Here is a 19,809-nt window from a genome sequence, read left to right on the forward strand (position 1 = left end):
CCATTTAGACACTTTTCTTTTTTGCTTTGTTCTTTTATCCTTCTTTTTTTTCCCCGTTGGTTTTTTGAGACACGGTTTCTATGTAGCTTTGGAGCCTGTCCTGGAACTAGCTCTTGTAGACCAGGCTGGTCTTAAACTCAGAGATCTGCCTGCCTCTGCCTCCTGAGTGCTAGTATTAAAGGTGTATGTCACTACCACCCCACTCAAAAAGGTGATTTTTCAATTTGCACCATGGCTGAATAATTACAATATGACTTTTAAATATTCTCTATCAGAGTTACTTTAAAACAAACTTACCAATCAATAAAATGTTTTTATTACCTGTTAAGTAAACATGCTATTTCAAAGATTCTGAAGTGAGAAGTAAAATCATGAGAATTAAATGGGAAAAGTAGTGGTGACAAAGCAATTTTATTAAGTAAATAAGGATGTTGATTTATTAGTGTAATGAAAGTCTCAGTTATAAAAATGAATATTTCTGATGATTACACCATCCTGTTCGACAAAGCAGAGGCAGACAAGATCTTCCGAGAGTTGGAGCAAGAAATGGAGTATTTTACTGGTCAAGGTCCAAGTATTTGGAAAGTGGAACAGCATTCCCAGGAAGCAGGCAACCTACACAGGGATGATAAAAGAGAACTGGCTCCTGGGAGTCCCATCGCATCTGTCTCCTTTGGGGCCTGCAGAGACTTCCTCTTCCAGCACAATGACTCTCGAGGGAAGAGACCCCAGCAGACAGTGAAGGTAGTAAAGCTGCAGCTGGCCCATGGAAGCCTACTGATGATGAACCACCCCACTAATAACCACTGGTACCACAGTCTCCCCGTCCGCAAGAAGGTCCTGGCTCCTCGGGTCAACTTTACTTTTCGGAAAATTTTACCTACTAAGATATAAAACATTTTCTATTAAAAAATAAACATTTCTGTTATAAAATATGAATGCACAGAGAAACCCTGTCTCGAAAAAACAAAAAACAAAAACAAAAAAATATGAATGTTTTATTTACTTTTCTATTGCCATAACAAAACACCATGACCAAGGCAACATAAATAAGAAACGTTTATAATTTAGAGTCTATGACTAGTGTAGAAAGGAGAATGACATCATGAAGACAGGCATGATGTTAAAGCAGTAACTAAGATCTTACATCTTCAGACACAAGCTTAAAGCAGAGACAGAGTATGAGCTAACTAGAAATGGTATGGGAGTTTAAAATTTCAAAGCCTACCCCCTAGTGACACACTTCCTCTTAACAAGACCACACCTTCTCATTCTTCCCAGACAGGTTCACCATCTGAAGACCAATCATTGAAATATTTGAGCCAATGGGGACCTGTTCTCATCCAAATAATACAACGAATATTATTATTGTATTTAATTGCAGGTCTTGCTTAATAGAAAAAGTGAGAAGCAAGAAAATGATTATTGGGGCTGGAGAGATGACTCAGAGGTTAAGAGCACTGACTGCTCTTGCAGAGGTCCTGAGTTCAATTCCCAGCAACCTCATGGTGGCTCACAGCCATCTGTACTGAGATCTGGCGCCCTCCTCTGGTGTGTGGGCATACATTGAGGCAGAATGTTGTATACGTAATAAATAAATAAATCTAAAAAAAAAGAAAATGATTGTTGGGGGCTGGAGAGATTAGCTGGCTCAGCAGATAAGAGCACTGACTGACCTTACAGAGGTCCTGAGTTCAATTCCCAGAAATCACATGGTGTTTCACAACCATCTATAATGAGATCTGATGCTCTATTCTGGCATGCACTCATAACTAAAAAAATACAGGGGCTGGAGAGATGGCTAATGGTTAAGAGCATTGCCTGCTCTTCCAAAGGTCCTGAGTTGAGTTCAATTCCCGGCAACCACATGGTGGCTCACAACCATCTGTAATGAGGTCTGGTGCCCTCTTCTGGCCTGCAGACTTACAGACAGACTATTGTATACATAATAAATAAATAAATATAAAAAAATACATAAATAAAAAAAAGTTAAAGAAAATGAAGACTGACTTAAGAGGCAAGGAGAGGCAATAAGTCCCCTCCTGGGACTGGCCTCAGGTCACCAGGTCAATAAGAGACCACATGTGGTCCTCGCAAAAGTGGTGGCATGTTGGAGGCTTGCCACAGCACCTCTCTTCCCCTCGAACATTTAGTTCCTAGGTCTCTCGAACCTCAATGAACAGCGCCTCACACAGTGAGGGGTCAACACTTCGGCTGCCAAGGTTATATGACACCGTGCTTATATGACTCCACGCTCAAGTGGGCACATATTCAGAATACTCGGTCTGGCCCTGAGTTGGATCTTACCACCCTCCAGTTCTCCAAGATGTCACAATGAAGCGCCTATCTGCTCTTCTTCCTGGCACACACATCTTTGTTAGTACAACAAAAACAGATGATAACAATCTATTTTTTCTCCTAGCAACCTGCCTTCTCATTTCCCTCAAGGAACAAATGCCTGAGGCCTCCAAAATGGCAGTTAACTGTATATCTCTCCAGCAACGTGTCCCATTGTCCACCAACTCCCAGCCCTCCCCACCACCGCCCTGCGATGCCCCTACTATAAAAATTGGTTTCAGAAACCGGCCTTTTGCCACAGTGTCAGAAGCCCAAAGTCTGCTAGCTGATAAGCTTCTGTGACTCGCGGTGTGTTTTTATTTTTAAGTTTGTTTTTGGTTTATTATACTTGGTGGTGTTCTCATCTTTGCATGACCCCCCCCCCCAACATTTAAGTGTCTTTCAACCATTTTAGATCCCTCTGTTGAGAGTTTTCTGTTTAGGTCTGTACTCCATTTTTTTTTTAAATTGGATTATTTGTTCTTTTGATGACCAATTTCTCGAGTTCTTTGTGTATTTTGGAGATCAGACCTCTGTCTGATGTGGGGTTAGTGAAGATCTTTTCCCATTCTGTAAGGCTGTCATTTTGTCTTGTTGGCCATGTTCTTTGCTTTACAGAAGCTTTTCAGTTTCAGGAGGTCTCACTTATTAATTGTTTCTCTCAGTGTCTGTGCTACTGGGGTTCTATTTAGGAAGCAGTCTCCTGTGCCAATGTGTTCAAGTGCATTTGATATTTTTATTTTTATATTCTTTTATTGTGGATGAAGTCAATTATTTGAACTCTCAAATATTTTTATTGTTATTATCTCTTTATTTGTTTGTTTATTTGTGGTTGTTCAACATAAGGTTTCGTTGTGTACCCTTGTATGCCCCGGGACTCACTTTGTAGACAAGACTGAGAGAGTCATCTGCCTCTTCCTCCTAGTGCTGAGATTAAAGGCATGCACTAAACACCTTTTTTATATATTTATTTTCCTAATAATTTATTTTATCGGCATTGGTGTTTTGCCTGCATGTATGTCTATCTGAGGGTGTCAGATCTTGGAGTTATCGACAGCTGTTGACTGCCATGTGGGTGGTAGGAATTGAACCTGGGTCCTCTGGAAGAACAGTCAGCACTCTTAACCACAGAGTCATGTCTCTCCAGCCCCCACCTTTTTTTTGAAAACAGGGTTTCTCTGTGTCACTTTGCCTGTCCTGAATCTCAATCTGCAGAACAAGGGAGCCTTAAACTCACAGTGATCTGCCTGCCTTGGTCTCCCTGATCTTGGAGGTGTTTTTATCATCTCTCTGTCTGGCTATGTAGCTATCTATCCATTCGTTTATTTTTTTGTTTTCTGAGACAGGATTTCTCTCTAGCTTTGGAGTCTGTCCTGGATTCAGACCTGGTCACAGCTGTACCTGGAAACAAAACAAAACAAAAACAAAGCAAAGCAAAGCAAAAGCCAGGCAGGACTGTAATGGTTGACCTTCCCTTTCCCCCTCCCCCATGGGCTCCTCAGAGGGGGTCAGGCCTCCTGCAGGGAATCCACAGAGCCTCTGCCCAAGGCTCTCCAGGGGACCCACTCTCTCCCTTTCCCCCCAGCCCCAGGGCTGCCAGCCACATCTATCTCAGGCATAGGTGGCGGGCACTCTGGCTATCCAGGCTGTGACAGACACAGATACACAGAAGCAGGGAGGAAAGGTGCCCACTCTTTCACTAGATGCAGGCATGCAGGAGGAACAATGAAAGAATGAGAACTGGAGAGATGGAATTTCTGGAATGTCCAGAAACCACATGGTGGGGATCTAGTGCCCTCTTCTGGTGACAGGGAGTACAGCACAGATTTGGGTTCTTGTGCTCCTGAGACCTACCCCAATTTAATACTGACATTATCCTATCACACCCTATATATCACATATAGGCTTGCTTGATATCACACACATACACTGCCTGCGTTTCTGCCTGACCCCTGTGACAGAGCCCGGTACCTTCAGAAGACAGAAGCTGGGGTGTGGGTCTGTCTGTCTGTCTGTCTATCTGTCCATCTATTCTTCCATAAAGTATTTATGTAATACTTTATTCCTTTGTTTGTTTTGTGACAGGGTTTCTCTCTAGTTCTCTCTAATTGAGTCAGTCCTGGAACTAGCTCTTGGAGACCAGACCGAGTGCTGGAATTAAAGGTGTGTGCCACCACTACCCGGTTAGAAGTCTTTTTAAAAAGTAGGCAATTAGAGCTACAAATTTCCTCATAGGACTGATTTTACTGTGTGCCAGGGTTTGTGTAGGGTTTTGCTTTCATTTTCTTGAGTGAAATCCCCCCCCCCCCCCGTCTCTCTTATTCTAGAGCTCTGTTTTGTCTTCCATGAGCTCTGAGGGGCACTTGGCTTGAGTGTGATATACACACACACAGACTCACTATTAAGGAAAGTTCAAGATCAAGATCCTTTCCTACCTCTGTGACCTTGCAACAGAGAAGTTTCAAGGGGTGTGAAGGGTGTGCCTACTGACACTGGCATTAATTTTATCTGCTAGGCAGCAAATGCTATGGATTGTGTGTGTGTGTGTGTCTGTTAGTTTAGGTGTCTTTCCAGTCCACGTTGGTGTAATTACCGTGCGTGTGTATATTCAGTGCTCTGATCCTTTCAAATGGTTGTGAAGGGAGGCCTAGCCTAGGAATGACTTCAGTGACGTGTTGTTATTTTCCTTTCCTAACTCTGTGAGCTTGGGACAGAGAAGTCTCAAAGGGTGTGAAGGGTGTGCCTACAGCTCCACTGGCCTTCCTTGATGTGTGCGTCTGTTGCCTTTCCTGTAGTAAACATTCTTGTTGGAGTTGGGAAATTGCTGATTTGAACTCAGCCAATTTCATGGAATAGCCCTGGCTGTCCTGGAACTCATTTTTATAGACCAGGCTGTCCTTTTGGTGACGTTATATTTTTTTTTTCTTCCTCTTATTTTTCTATCTGCAGTCAACATTGGTGTAAGGACTGTGTACCTGTATATTCACTGCTCTGATCCTTCTTCCTTCCTTCCTTTCTTCCTTTCTTTCATATGTCTGCCCTCTCCCGAAAACCCAAAAATTTCTAGCCTCCCAACGCAATTAAAAATAACTAAAATTTTAGTAAACTGGCATTTAAAAAAGGAAGGCAGGCAGGCAGGGAGGCCTGGATGGTGGTTGTGAAGGGAGCCCTGGCCTAGTCATATCCTCTGCCATGACTGTAACCCCAGTCAGTACTCAGGAGCTCTAAAGGGTCTGAGAAGCTGCTTTCATGCTTCTGCTGCTGGGCATTTATTTATTTATTTATTTATTTATTTATTTATTTATTTATCTGGCTTATGTGGGAGGGGAAGGGAAAGCCAGAGCCTTGTCCTATGGGCTCCACGCTCTCAGTAGTGTCTCATAAACTCGAGTGTGAGGGCCCATGTCTGTCATGTCAGTAGCACCCAGAAACTGAAAACACGAGGATCAGGAGATCATCTTCAGCAACTCAGCAAGTGCGAACCATCGTGGTGGGGAAACAGACCCTCTCCAAGAAATGACTAAAGTGACCTGTTTATTTTTTCTGTCCTAAGTGACACATCACTATGACGATATTATTCCCGGAAATGAAATTCGAGTGGGATTTTTTAAAAACTATTTTTATTTCATTATTATTATTATTTTTTAACTATTCCACGGCTGTTTTAATTTTCTCCGACTCGGTATTTAGTCTGAGAAGTGTGGGCTGAGGGTGTGGGGAGTGGGGTGAAGAAAAAGAACCACAAGCAAGCAAGCAAGCAAGCAGTGGCCATGGTGAAAGGAGACTTAGATGGCAGGGAACTGCCGTTGCCGCCTCCCTCCCTCCTTCCCTCCCTCCCTCCCTCGGTCCCCCTCGGTCCCTCCTTCTCACCATGCCCTAATGGTTGCAGAAGCCCCTGGCCCACCTAGTCCTGTCACCGATCTGTCAGACACGCTCTTTGTTTCCCGTGAGCAAGCAAGCGAACGATCTGATTCGCCTGTTTTCCTAGCTGCCTGTGGTCTCGGTCGTACTTTCGTTTTCGTAGCCCCAAATGTCCAGCCCGGCCCACGTTCACCGTGTTCAGGGGTGGGGTGGGGGAACCGACAGGGGAGTTCCCTGTCCTGTTGTGGGCCCGTGCCACTTCCGGGCGTGAGCGTGGGAGGACGCTGTCACGCCAGAGAAGGTGAAGACGCCGCCGCCGCCGGGAGCGATCTATGGCGGTCGGTTGTCGGGCGCCCCCCTAGCGGTGGCCTTTTTCTCCTGGTCCTCGGTCGTTGACGAGGACGGGGCGAAATGGCTTTTGTGAGGCTGAAAGAGTGACGAGAGTCCCGGCCCGGCAGGCGGGTGTGTCCCGGAGTCGGTGTCGTGCTTGGGAACGGTCTCTGTGTAGGAGGTTGTGCCGGAAGAGTCACCCATGGGTGCATGCGTTGGGGATGGAACCGAGTGAGGGGACCAGCTGGAGAGGGTGCTGGGAGACTCGAGCGGGTCGACCAGTCGTTCAGTCGTTCGCGTACCCCCGTTAGGTGTCGGGTCCACTCGGGCCCAGGATCGGTGAAATACCCCGGCTTTAAAAGTTGCTTTTCCCTTGCCTTTTCTCTCTTCTAAGAGCCCTGGGACCCGGCGACCCGAGGCCGAGAGGTTGTGGTCTCGGACCTTTTTTTTTTTTTTTTTCCTCTTGCCAGAACCATCGGTCCTCAGTGAGGCCGGACTTCGTCATCCTGAGGCCGAGAGGAGGCCGTGGTCCCGGCTTCCTCGCCTCTCTGGTCTGGACTCTCGGAGCTTTTTATTAATTTTTTTTCCCCTCTTGCCAGAACCCTCGGTCCTCAGCGGCAGGCCTTGCCATGCTGAGGCCGAGAGGAGGCCGTGGTCCCGTCTTTCTCGCCTCCCTGGTCCGGACTCATTGGGGTCTCGGAGCTCTACCCTGCCCCTTTCTCCTGCCCTCGGTCTTGCGAGAGCCCAGCCCTAGGCCTCGTGTTGTTGAGGCCGAGAGGAGGGTGGTGGTCCCGGCTCCCCTGTTCACTGGTCCCCGATTTCTTGGACTCGAGATTTTTTTTTCCCCTCCATGTTTTTTCTTCTTGCCCTTCTCCATTCCTAGCGGCTGGGTCGCAGGGTCCTCGGCCGGGAGGAGGCTGGGCGCCCGGCTTTCTGACATGTCCACCTCGCTCTCTTGGTCCTTTCGTGGTTATGAGGTCGACCAGTTGTTCCTTTGAGGGTCGGTTCTCTTGTTTATGGGGACACATGGAATTCCATCAATCAAATCTATCATATAAACACACTGAAAGAAAAAGAAACGATATGATCATTTCAGTAGATGCTGAAAAAACATTTGAGAAAGCTCAACACCTCTTTATGATAAAGGTCTTGAAGAGGTTAGGGTTACAAGGATTATATCTAAATATAAAAAAGCAATATACAGCAAACCAACAACTGATTTCAAAGTAAATGTAAAGCAACTCAAATCCATTCCATTTCAACCAGGAAAAAAGACAAATCTGTCTGTTGTGCTTTCCTGTCTTTTTAAGGGACAAGCCTCGCCCACTCCCATTACCTCTGACCTGCCCGCCGCCATCTTGGGCCCTTCCTTTTCTGCTTTCTTGACGTGCCTGCTTTTTATTATAAGGAAGACCTGGGAATGTTATGGTTTTCTGTCCCTTTAAGAGACAAGCCACACCCATTCCCCTCCCCATCCGCTGAGGCAGGCTGATCTTCAGCTTCCGGCCTGGGCTCACTCTCTTTTCCATCTTCCTCTTGGAGAGGCAGCTTTGCTTCTGCCTCTCTCCCCACTTCTCTGCTTCCCCCCTTCTCTGTCTCTTTCTCCTCCCCCTCTTCTTCTCTCTCTCTCTCTCTCTCTCTCTCTCTCGCTCTCCCTCTCTCTCTGTCCCCCTCTTCACCCTTCCTCCTCCATAACTCCCTGAATAAACATTCAACCTCACCCTGCATGTCGTGTCTATCCATGTTTCTGTCTTCTGCCCACCCACCATGTGTCTCCCTGCCTGGAACCAGCCATTGCTCGGGGACCAGCAGCCTACTCTGCCTGGGGCCCACTGCCTGCTGCCACATGGCCTGCCACCACTGCTCTGGGACCAGCAGCTGTCTCTGCCTGGGACTGGCTGCTCCCAGGGCCCGCTGTCTGCTGCCACATGGCCCGCCGCCACCATGTGGGACTTACAGAATTTCTGCTGCCTACTGCCGCGGGGATCTTGGAGCATTTTTAAAAAAAGAACAACACTGTCCACTCACCATATCTCTTCAAGCGTAAAGTTATAACAATAGCAATAAGCAAACGTAAAGAGATCAAGGGGATTTGAATAGGTAAGGAAATAGTAAAAATTTTGTTATTTGCAGACGGTATGATTGCATACACCAGTGACCACAAAAAAATCTTCCAAATAACTCCTACAGCTGATAAATACAATCAGTATCTTGGGGTTACAATAACTAATAATGAAAGGTCTACTTGAAGGCTTTGAAGAAAAACTGAAAAGGACCCCAAAAAATTGAAAGATCTCCCAAGGTCTTGGATGAATAGTATCAACATAGTAAATATGGGAGCTATAGCAATCTATAAATTTGATACATTACCCATTAAAATCTACAGAATTCTTTACAGACCTTGAAAAATCAATATTCAACTTTATATAAAAAACAAAAAAGCAAGGAATAGCAGAGAAATCCTATATAGTAATATGACGGGCTGGCTTGTTGGTGTTCCTGTCCCACCAGATAACCCACAACCAACAAGCCATAGAAAATCATAGATAGGGGCTGGCTCAGCGGTTAAGAGCATTGCCTGCTTTTCCAAAGGTCCTGAGTTCAATTCCCAGCAACCACATGGTGGCTCACAACCATCTGCAATGAGGTCTGGTGCCCTCTTCTGGCCTGCAGGCATATATGCAGACAGAATATTATATACATAATAAATAAATAATAAATTTAAAAAAAGAAAATCATAGATATCACAAGGTCATAAAACTGATTGGCCCAATAGCTCAGTCTTATTAGCTCCTGTAACTTAATCCCATTACTCTCAGTACCTTACACAGTTGGAGAGATCACATAGATACTATAAAAATATCTATCTTGAATTAATTTAGCAGCATTTATAGACAAATATCCTTTTGCAGTGGTTGCTACTTCTCATGACTCAAACAATTCAAAGATAGCATGATAGCATAGAGTATCAAGATTCTGTGTATTTTCCATCCTTGACCTGCTTGATTTTAATTTCTACTTTCTTTTTTTTCTTTTACAATGTACATCTTTGACCTGGAATAACTCTGTAGACCAGGCTGTCCTTGAACTCAGATCCACCTGTGTGGGCTACCCAAGAGCTGGGATAAAAACTGTGTGCTACCACACCTAGAACTCAGAGATGTGACAGTCCATGCCTCCCAGGCATTGGAATTAAAGGCGTGTCCTGCCAAACCTTGAACTCACAGATAACCTACCTCTGACCCTTGAAGGCCAGGGTCTCCTATTTTGTCATTCCCAGAGGAGATATTTTTCCTAGAAATTCTTTGCAATCCCTTTTCAGATGTCCTGATTTACCACAATTAAAACACGGGGCAGTTTGATGCCTCCTCGTTGCTTTGGAAATCACTTCTCCTACCCAAGATTAATCATTATAGCTAAACGTCTCAACATTCATTGTATGCTGAATCCATTCATCCATAGATGCTGATGTAAATGTTAAATGCCGAATTATCTTTTTTCAATCTATGTTTGCATTTTAGATAGCTAGAGTTTCAAAAAGTATTCGTCTAGCTTCTGGGTCTGTTACCCCTATATGCAGAGCCTTAATTAATCTTTGAAAAGTCAATAAAGGCTTCTCTCTGTCCCTGCATAATCCTGGTATATGATTCAAACCTTTTTGCTGGATCTTGTATCCTATTAGAAGCATTTAAAGCTGCTTGGTGACATAGACACAGTACTCCATCATCATAAAGAGCCTGGACCTGTGGACCAGCATATTCTCCTGCACCAAGAATTTGATCTTGGGAAACATGCACAACTTTTGCTCTTCCTTGCTGTTCCATGTTTGGATTCTTCTCTGAAATAGATTCCAAACATCAAGGAAGGTGCATCATGTAAAAATGCAGACACTAACTGATGGAAATCATGGGTGGTAGCTCTAGCATTAGTAGCCCAGGTCCTTATCATTTCCTTAACATATGCAGAGTGCAAGAAAAAATTAACAATAGCTTGCTTTTGGTGTACATCTGGCTTCTCTGACTCCCTTTGAGCCTTTAGAAGTTGACGCTTTTTATTATTGTCTCTTTTGAATCCCGAATCTCCTGACCTGCATGAGTTTCTAGTAAAGATTGTATGGTTCTTAGAAGTGCCATAATCTTCCTAAATGATAGAATATTCAAAGTAATACTGAAACCTAGTAACCAGTAAATTAAGTTATCACCATAGTCATATAAAACTTACATGATAACCCATTGTAATAGCAGACAAAACTGTAAAATATGTGTAGAAAACGAAAACTGCCATATTATCTATTATCCAGCAGGTTGCGCTGTTGCCAAGTAGTGACGAAACAGGGCCCTGTTTCAGGGTCCGCCTAGTATTTGTTTAAAACTGGGAAATGCAAGTTGCTCAACAAAGTAAATGTAATTGAATCAATTCCGTACACAGAACCATAAACCCAGAATCCAGAAGTAGAGAAGAGTAACTCAGAAGCTTTGTATGCCTCCACGTGACAGAGTCTCCCCGATGGGTTGCAGCTTTCGGCAACCGGGTGCTCTGGTTAGCACCACCTAAGAGCTGCTCTTGCAAGGGAGATTTAAAAACGACTCAGAAAAGAGCAAACCATGCAGGCAGAGACTACGCAGGCCTGTTGAGTTTAAACCCATGTGGGGAGGCAAACGATAGGTTGCATGGGGACTTGAAGTCAATCTGAGGTGTCTAAAGGTAAAATATAAAGAACTGCAGCAAGAAAATCCACTGCGTGATAATTTAGAATAAACTGCTGACTCCATGAACAAGGCACAGGCCACGGCTGAGGGAGGAAGGGCTCGCGCCAAGCAAAACTGGCGGCAGGCAGCTGAGCAAGGGAAGGAGGGGTCCTAAAACCAAACGTTTAGGCGCCAGATGATGAAGGCATAAATCACAAACAATCCCAAACCAGCTTGGAATTATGATTAATAGGGTGGTATTTATTTAAAGGGAAAAAACTTACAGATCATCATCCCAGACAACAGCCCTCTGCGCAACCAGGAAGGAGTCTAGTCACCGGAAGAGGAGCATGAAAGAGAGAGCGAGGAGGGAAGTAGCCGCATTTTTAAAGAGAGAGACTATGCCCCAATGGGCTGGTATCTCAGCGGCTATTGGCTGGAGGAGCGGAAGGATCTCCTGCAACAAGCATGGGCATGGAGTGGGGTTATGGGAAGGGGAGGGGGTGAAGAGTACAGGGATGTCCCAAGCCAAGTTCTTGGACAACTGAGCAAAGTGCTGGGGGAGGAACTTCCATTCAGTCAGTACAAGCTCATTGTTGTGCAGGAAGGCCTTAAGATCCATCAGCCAATAGCTGTTGAAATTACAGACAACAGGGGCATGGTTTATTTATCTTTAAAAAAGAGCAGCAATCCTTGGCCAGGTCTCTTTGCTCCTGTGCTTTGTTCCTGCTCCGGGTAGGCGTCTAGGCTACTTTCCTGCCGTTTGGCATTTCATGACTTTTACCGGCCTAAATAACTATCCCTTTCACTCATAACTGGTGTAGAATTGATTTGTGCATAATCTGGTGCCCAGTTTTGGGTTTTAGAACCAAACCGAAATCCCACAATCCCACAACTCGGCAGCCTGCCGCCAGCTTGACTTGGCATGCTCGCCTTCGCCTTCGCACGAGCTCTCTCTCAACTTGCATGATTCCCCCACCCTGGACTTCTACCCGGGACAGGAGTTGCAGCTTTTAGGCATTGCCCGGGACTATGAGCTCCCTCCCAGGGCAGAATCTGAATGGAGGATATTCTCTACAATGACCCACATCGTGTTCTATCTACCTGGCCTGGTTGTGGCTCTTATGAACAACACCGGCTTCTAATCATGAGTGTCCCCTTTAGACCAGCCTAACCTCCCCTTTTAATGCGGGTAATTGACTATTGAGATCTCGGAAAACCCCTGGTGTTTCTAGGGTCAGGGGAACTTCCCCCAAATGCGGCCTTTTGGTTGCTCCTGTAGCTGGCATTCACTACCGGATTGCATCCTTGGTTAAGCAAGTGCCTGGGATGGCGTGGCCTTAGCCAGCCTCTCATCTCACCCACGCATGGAGGTACAGTGTATCCAGTTCTCCCACTTTCTCTTTTCCTTCCTTTTCTTCCGTATTTTCAATGTAACCACCGCTATGGTGCGGCACACAGCTATGGTGCGGACTAGCCTCTGATTTCTGAGTAAGTTGCCCAGATTCAGCTAGGCCATTAGCACCCCAATCGTAACACGCAGACACCCGTTCACAAGTCCTGGGTGTTCCTGACATGTGCATAGGACATTAACATGGAGTAGTTCTCGTTATAGCCTTGAGGTAACATGGTTTTTGGCAGGTATTTTCACGGCCTTGACCATGGGAGACAAGCCACACAACCTCATGCTTTAATGCCTTCCTTACAGACCTCCACACTTACCTGTCTCTATTCACAAAATGCTTGGAGAAAAACTAAATGGCAATCTAATGGCACCTTTCCCAAAATTTTACAGAAATTATCAAATTACTATCGTTGTACAGGCAAATATGTAGGCACTAAGACGGCTTTTAGAATTCCAGCCTTTGCTCCCTCTTTGCTCCCTGCCGCGGAAACTGGCATGGTGGCTTGGGGCATGGTGGCTCAACAACAGAGCAGATTACACCTTTAGGTAACTCCCATTAAACTTAAAGTACTTACAGCTCAAAAACTGTAACTTTTTTCACACAACACGTGGCTGTCCCCATCATTGCTTAGGGCAAGTTGGGTAAGGTGCCTTTCACCATCTTTGCTGGTTCACGTGACCAAGCTCTCCCAGTTTAGCTTATGTATACCCTGCCTTTTCCTACGGTTTTCAAAAAAATACTCCTGTTAACTCTGTTACATGTGTCTTGCGCAATGGCATGTGTGATAGGGACCATCAGAGTCATCAATGTTGAATAATTACTGTTTACTCCCTCTATGAAGAGAATAATTGTTCATTACATCTCATTTCAGGCTTCAAGTACAGGAGCCTCATAATTTAAAGTGGTATGTACCTTTACCCATTCTCTACCAATGTCAATTCTGCCACTAACTCTGACTCTTTGAGGCAGGAGGTAAGCTACAGAGAGAGAATTTGAGTGTTGTAGCTTGTTTGCTGGCAAGGAAATTGAAATAAAATAGCTACAGCCGATACCTCAACCATGAGGCTAGAAAGCTAAGGAACGGGCTGGATCAAGCCAGCAAAGCCACGGCTTTAATACTACCCACATTGCTTAGTAAGTTAAAGGCTCATGTGGTCAGAAAAAGAGAGAGATACAGTAAAGAGAGATTCAAAAACAAAGTAAACATGTAAATGATTTGTGTGTTAACAATATGTGAAGGCTAAAAGTTAAAGTTCTTTTTTTTAAATATTTATTTATTTATTATGCATACAATATTCTGTCTATATGCCTGAAGGCCAGATGAGGGCGCCAGACGTCTCTACAGATGGTTATGAGTCACCATGTGGTTGCCGGGAATTGAACTCAGGACCTTTGGAAGAGCAGGCAATGCTCTTAACCACTGAACCATCTCTCCAGCCCCAAAGTTAAAGTTCTTAAAAAAATAGGAAAAAAGAGTAGTTGGGTGTGGTGGTACACACCTTTAATCCCAACACTTAGGAAGCAGAAGAAGTTAGCTTGACCTCTGCAACTTCAAGGTGTGTTAGCACACGCCTTTGAAACCAATGGCTGGGGGGCAGAGACAGAAGGATCTCAAAGAGTTCAAGGACAGCATGGACTACAGAATTATTCCAGGAAAAACATATACAAAGAACCTGTCTCAAAAAATAAATTTAAAAATAAATGAAACAGGTTAAAAAAAAGCTGCAGAAAGCTGGAAAACCCACAGAGAATATTGATACGGCATGCTATTTTGCTATCTTTAAATTGTTTGAATGCTGAGGAACAACACATGCTAGAAGATATTTGTTTATAAATGATGCTCAATTAATTCAAGATAGATACGTAGAAAATACCTTGACTGTATAATTTGGATTTAAGGACGTGATATCTTGGAAAAGAATTTCTTCTTTTATTTTTACAGAGGATTAGATCCTGTGTATTACTTCTATCCCAAAATGGTATGATGGACCACACCATACTGAAAGGTTGCTGTGGACATCTTCAAAAAATTACTTCGCTTAACTGCTGAAAGGTTAGATCATAAATTATCTGAATATCAGTGCCCCCTTCAGCTCGAAGTTTGGAGAGAAATAACCGCGCCAGCCGGGCGATGGCGGAGCATGCCTTTAATCCCAGCACTCAGGAGGCAGAGGCAGGTGGATCTCTGTGAGTTCGAGACCAGCCTGGTCTACAGAGCTAGTTCCAGGACAGGCTCCAAAGCCACAGAGAAACTGTCTAAAAAAATCAAAAAAAAAAAAAAGAAAAGAAAAGAAAAAATAACCGTGCCAATATTCCCAAACATTGTTTATAAATGTACTTTTACACTTAAAGGGGGATATGATATAGATATAAATAATTTACATTGGTATAAGTTTTGCTTTGTTGATATAAAATTAAGGGCAATTTTGTTATATGTATATATATTTCTAATATTAATTATGGTACTGTGATTATGTAGTTCATGTAAAAATGGAATGTATATAGGTTGTTAATGGATAATCATTAATAATCATTAATGATAATCAAGCTAGTAGTTATGTTAGGTAATTTTCTAAATATGCATAGATGTGTTTCAGATAGGTATTCTTCATATATTTCAAAGGATACAGAATGACATTTTAAAATAATTCACTAACTCTTCATGACAATGAGACATGTCAGCTCCTGACAGCACTAATCTACTTCAAAAGGAAGATGGGCATCGAAGAGGCTCCTTATGGAGTTGGTTAGCCATTTGGGCAAGAAACTGCTCTTGCCTGGAGTATTGCACTGGACACAAAGAACACACAGAGAAAGGACTGCTGAACCTGCCTAAAGGTGATATGATCTTTCGGGGTTCCTGATTAATGAAGGAGTCTGCGAGACATTCTACAGGACACAGCAGATATTGACTGAACTGACTTTGAAATTTCCTGCTTCATGGAAATGCCTGCTGGAAGCTATGGGCCTGTAGGCCGAAGATGGATGCCCCAGCAATACAGAGCAAGTTTGGGTGACTGTCCAGGCAGCGAGATATCTCTGTCATTTCTAAAGTTTGGAAGTTGCTTTTTTCTTGTTTGCCTAGGTAATATTGTACCTTTCTGGAGTCTTTGATGGAGTTGAAGAACGTACTTATGCAGTTTGCTTCGACTTCACAGTGCTTACCATTTGGAAAAAAATGCATTTAGTCTAAACTAAAGACCTATGGGCGTGTACGGAATCGCTGGAATCGACAGCCTAGCTGCTCAGGTCAAGGTAGGCCGGTCTTCATACAGATTTCTTAGCCCACAGGTTATTCTAGAGCCTGGCAGTCCCTGCACTAAACAGTAAAGGTCAAGTGCAACATTCAATGACCATGGAGGACCCAAAACAGAGGAGCTCTGGGTGCCAACGAAGTAAGTTCTCTGTCATTTTTTAGTCAGTAACTCAGGTAAAATCTTATCCTTCTCTAATTCTCTGATAGTTTGATGGCTGGGGTTTTTCCAGGCTACCTCACCAAATAAATTTCAAATCAAATTTCTCTCTTATGCTACCTTCCATGTGTTTAAAACTTCTGTTTACACAAACCGAAGGAGTTCTTGTGGATTACCGGGAGCTGAATTAAGGACTTTATCTTAAACTTGTCAAATACCCCCCCCCCCCATTTCCCTGGTAGAAATTTTTTTCCTTAATTTAACTTTGTTCTTTGTTCTGCCAATACCTTAAATAGGTTAAGAGATACCAGACATTTCCATGCCACAGACACTGGTGAGAAGCGAAGAGACCAGCTATGCGAGGATGTGGCCAGCACACAGCATTCTCAGATTCTGAGCACACCGCCTTCTCAGGTTCTACGCCCACAAAAACGACGCAGACAAACCAGCATTAAGCAGTTGAGAATTCACCACCCCAATTCCTTCAAAATGTGGTAATACCGTGCTTTTTATTATAGAGAAGACCTGGGAACATTATGGTTTTCTGTGTCTTAAAGAGAGAAGCCATGCCCACTCCCTCCCTACCTGCTGAGCTTGCTCTCTTTTCCATCTTCCTTTTGCAGAGGCAGCTTTACTTGTGCCTCTTTCCCAACTTCTCCACTTCCCCTTCTTTGTCTCCTTCTTCTCTTGTCTCTTTGTCCCCCATTCATCCTTTCACCCACAAAACACCCTGAATCAGTATTCAGCCTCTATCTGCAAGTCGTGTCTATACATGTCTGTTTCCTGCCCGCCTGCCACGTGTCTACCTGCCTGGTACCAGCCACTGCTCAAGGACAGACATCCACCTCTGCCTGCAACTGGCTGCTCCCACAGCCCATTTCCTTGCCACCACATGACCTGCAACCACTGCTCAGGTCACTGCTCTGGGAATGGCAGCCATCTCTGCCTATGACTGGCTATTCCCAGGGTACACTGTCTGCTGCCACATGACCCGCCACCACCATTTAGAACCTACAGTATTTCTGCCTCCTACTGCCGCAGGGGATCTTGCAGCATTTTTAAAATATATATATATATATTAAAGTAACCTCCACGCCTCTGGGGACCCACAGGTATGGAAAGTCTCTGCCAGGAAAAATTTGATCTATACTGATCAGGTTTTTAAATTTCCCCTTCAACGTGAGTCAAAGATCTCAAGAGCAAGCGGTTGCCAAAGATAAAAACCACTTAAACAAAAAATTTCCCTTTGAATTCACAGCTGATTGCAAGCACTGTGACCCTTACTCGCAATACAGGGACACAGGCACACAGCACTCGGCCTATTCATCAGCAGTGCAGTAGCTCTGTCACAACCCTCTGCATAGGGTTGAACAGAGCGCCACATGGTAGGCCAGGCTGCCTTGTCTATTGGCCACTAGAAACTCTCTTGACTTTTTGTGCTCTGTGCCTGGCCTATGGATTTTCTCTCTGAGACCATCTGACCTCTCAATTGACTCATTTTTACCTGTATTTCAACAAATAACAGGATTTGTCGAAACGCCTGCAGAGGTTCCAGTTGCAACTCAGAAACAGTGCCATCTGCTGGCTGACTATTAAACGGCAGGTTTCTTTTTCAATGGGACTCTAGCCGCGTCTTTTGCTGGCACATTGGCAGAAATCACAAGTGGCCTATATGCCTCTGGAGGTACCTCTATGTACTTATTAGGTTTTAGTCTCCTTCTTAATGTCATATCATTGTGGAAGTATGTGGCATTAATTGATACCACAAATTCGACGATAGGCAAAATTGACTTTTTATATAATGGTACTAGGAATTTACAAGAAAGGTTGCAAGTTGTTGAATTTAACTTTCAGAAGTTATTGCCGAGTTTTGAGCAAGAAACAGACAGGATATACTTCCAGGATGGCAACTTACATGATATCCAGGGGTAGTTCAAGAAGGAGATATTATCTTTAAAAGGAAACATGAAGGGCTGGAGAGATGGCTCAGAGGTTAAGAGCATTGCCTGCTTTTCCAAAGGTCCTGAGTTCAATTCCCAGCAACCACATGGTGGCTCACAACCATCTGTAATGAGGTCTGGTGCCCTCTTCTGGCCTGCAGACATACACACAGACAGAATATTGTATACATAATAAATAAATAAATATTAAAAAAAAAAAGGAAACATGAAGACCTTGGAATCACAGATGCAGAATAGGCAACAAAAAATTGATACCTTACATGAATCCCTAGAGACACACGCAGGTAAGGAGATTCATGATTTAAGAAAGACAATGATACAAAAATTTGAAATGATTGAGGAAATTATTTTTAATTTTTAAGAACTTTAATCACGATGATGAATCTTGGGTAGGATTGGCAATTTATAAAGTGATAAGGGGACATAGCCCTAACAAATGTTTGAATCGTGGTAAATTTGGAAATCTAAAAAGGAATTACATGCAAGGTATTTCTAGGAATAACACTTCATCTGGAAAAGGCAGAAGACGGAAACTTCAGCATTCAGGTGTATGTAGGAGGTGTGGTAAAGTAACACATTGGATGAATGAATGCAGATCAACAACAGATAGACAAAGCAACTGTATACCATAGGGAAACTCCCTGAGGGGCCTCTTGCAAGCCACCATGCAAAAAGTGGCACAGTCATTCCCAGTAATCATGGAGGACATGTCAAACCAGGACAATTAAAAACTCTAGAAGTTTCTGTACAAGATCATAAGGTTTTAAATGAATAAAATTTAGAGGATAAAGCAGAAATTCCATTAGAAAATGAAAAGCATATGTTTTGGCAAACTTCTATAAATGATCAGAGAAGAAAACTCAGATTATGTATAAATGGAATTGTGATTGTTGGTTTCATTGACACAGGAGCGAGTGTCATCACTCCAGAATCTTGGCATCCAAATTGTCCTCTTCAAGAGGCAGGTGTTCCATTACTAGAAATTAGAACCATATCTCTACTTAAACAAAGCACGAGATGGGTTGACTGTATTGAGCCAGAAGGTCAAAGTGGAAAGGTAAGGCCATATGTAGCTGATATAGCAATTAATTTATGGGGCCATGACATGCTATAACACTGGAATACCCAGATTAACATTCCTGCAGTATCAGGAACTCATAATTCTGGGAAGGATGTAATAAAGTATTATGCACAAAGGTCAGCAGCCATTCAGGGCTGTCAAGAAGATAATTCAACCTATGGGCACTCTACTGTCTGGACTTCCTCTGCCTTTTCTGTTACCCAAAGGATGGTCTCTTATAGTTATTGACTTCAAGGATTGCTTCTTAACCATACCAGGAAAAGTATAGAGAAAATTTGCCTTCACAGTGCCTACACATATTAACTCTCAGCAAACTGGGAGATAAAAGTAGACTGTACTCACACAGGGAATGCTCAATAGCACCAGCATGTGTCAATACTTTGTAAATGAACCACTGGAAATAATACATAAGCAATTTTATAAATCTATAAAATACCATTACATGGATGAAATTTTGCTATTTGACTCAAACAAAAATACTTTAAAAAGATTGTTTGAGTAAGTAAAGATATTTTTGCCTAAATGGGGATTACAAATTGCTCCTGAAAAGATTCAAAGGAGATTCTGTTAATTACCTAGGTTACAGAATGGGTAACCTAGGGCACAGAAGGCAAAAATTAGGAGAGACAGGTTAGGGACTCTTAATGATTTCCAAAAATTGTAGGGAGACATTTCCAGTCTATGACCAGCTGTTGGGATAACAACTGATCTAATAATTCATTTAAACAAAAC

General features: G+C 43.5%; 1 pseudogene; it reads left to right on the forward strand.

The window, feature by feature from the left end:
- The first annotated feature begins 468 nt into the window (after nt 1-468).
- LOC121446945 lies at nt 469-894 on the forward strand (annotated as a pseudogene).
- Nucleotides 895-19,809: the final 18,915 nt, after the last annotated feature.

Source organism: Microtus oregoni, unplaced genomic scaffold (genome assembly GCF_018167655.1).
Source record: "Microtus oregoni isolate MIOR12 unplaced genomic scaffold, Mior012 000004F_ref0000308, whole genome shotgun sequence".
NCBI classification, from domain to species: domain Eukaryota; kingdom Metazoa; phylum Chordata; class Mammalia; order Rodentia; family Cricetidae; genus Microtus; species Microtus oregoni.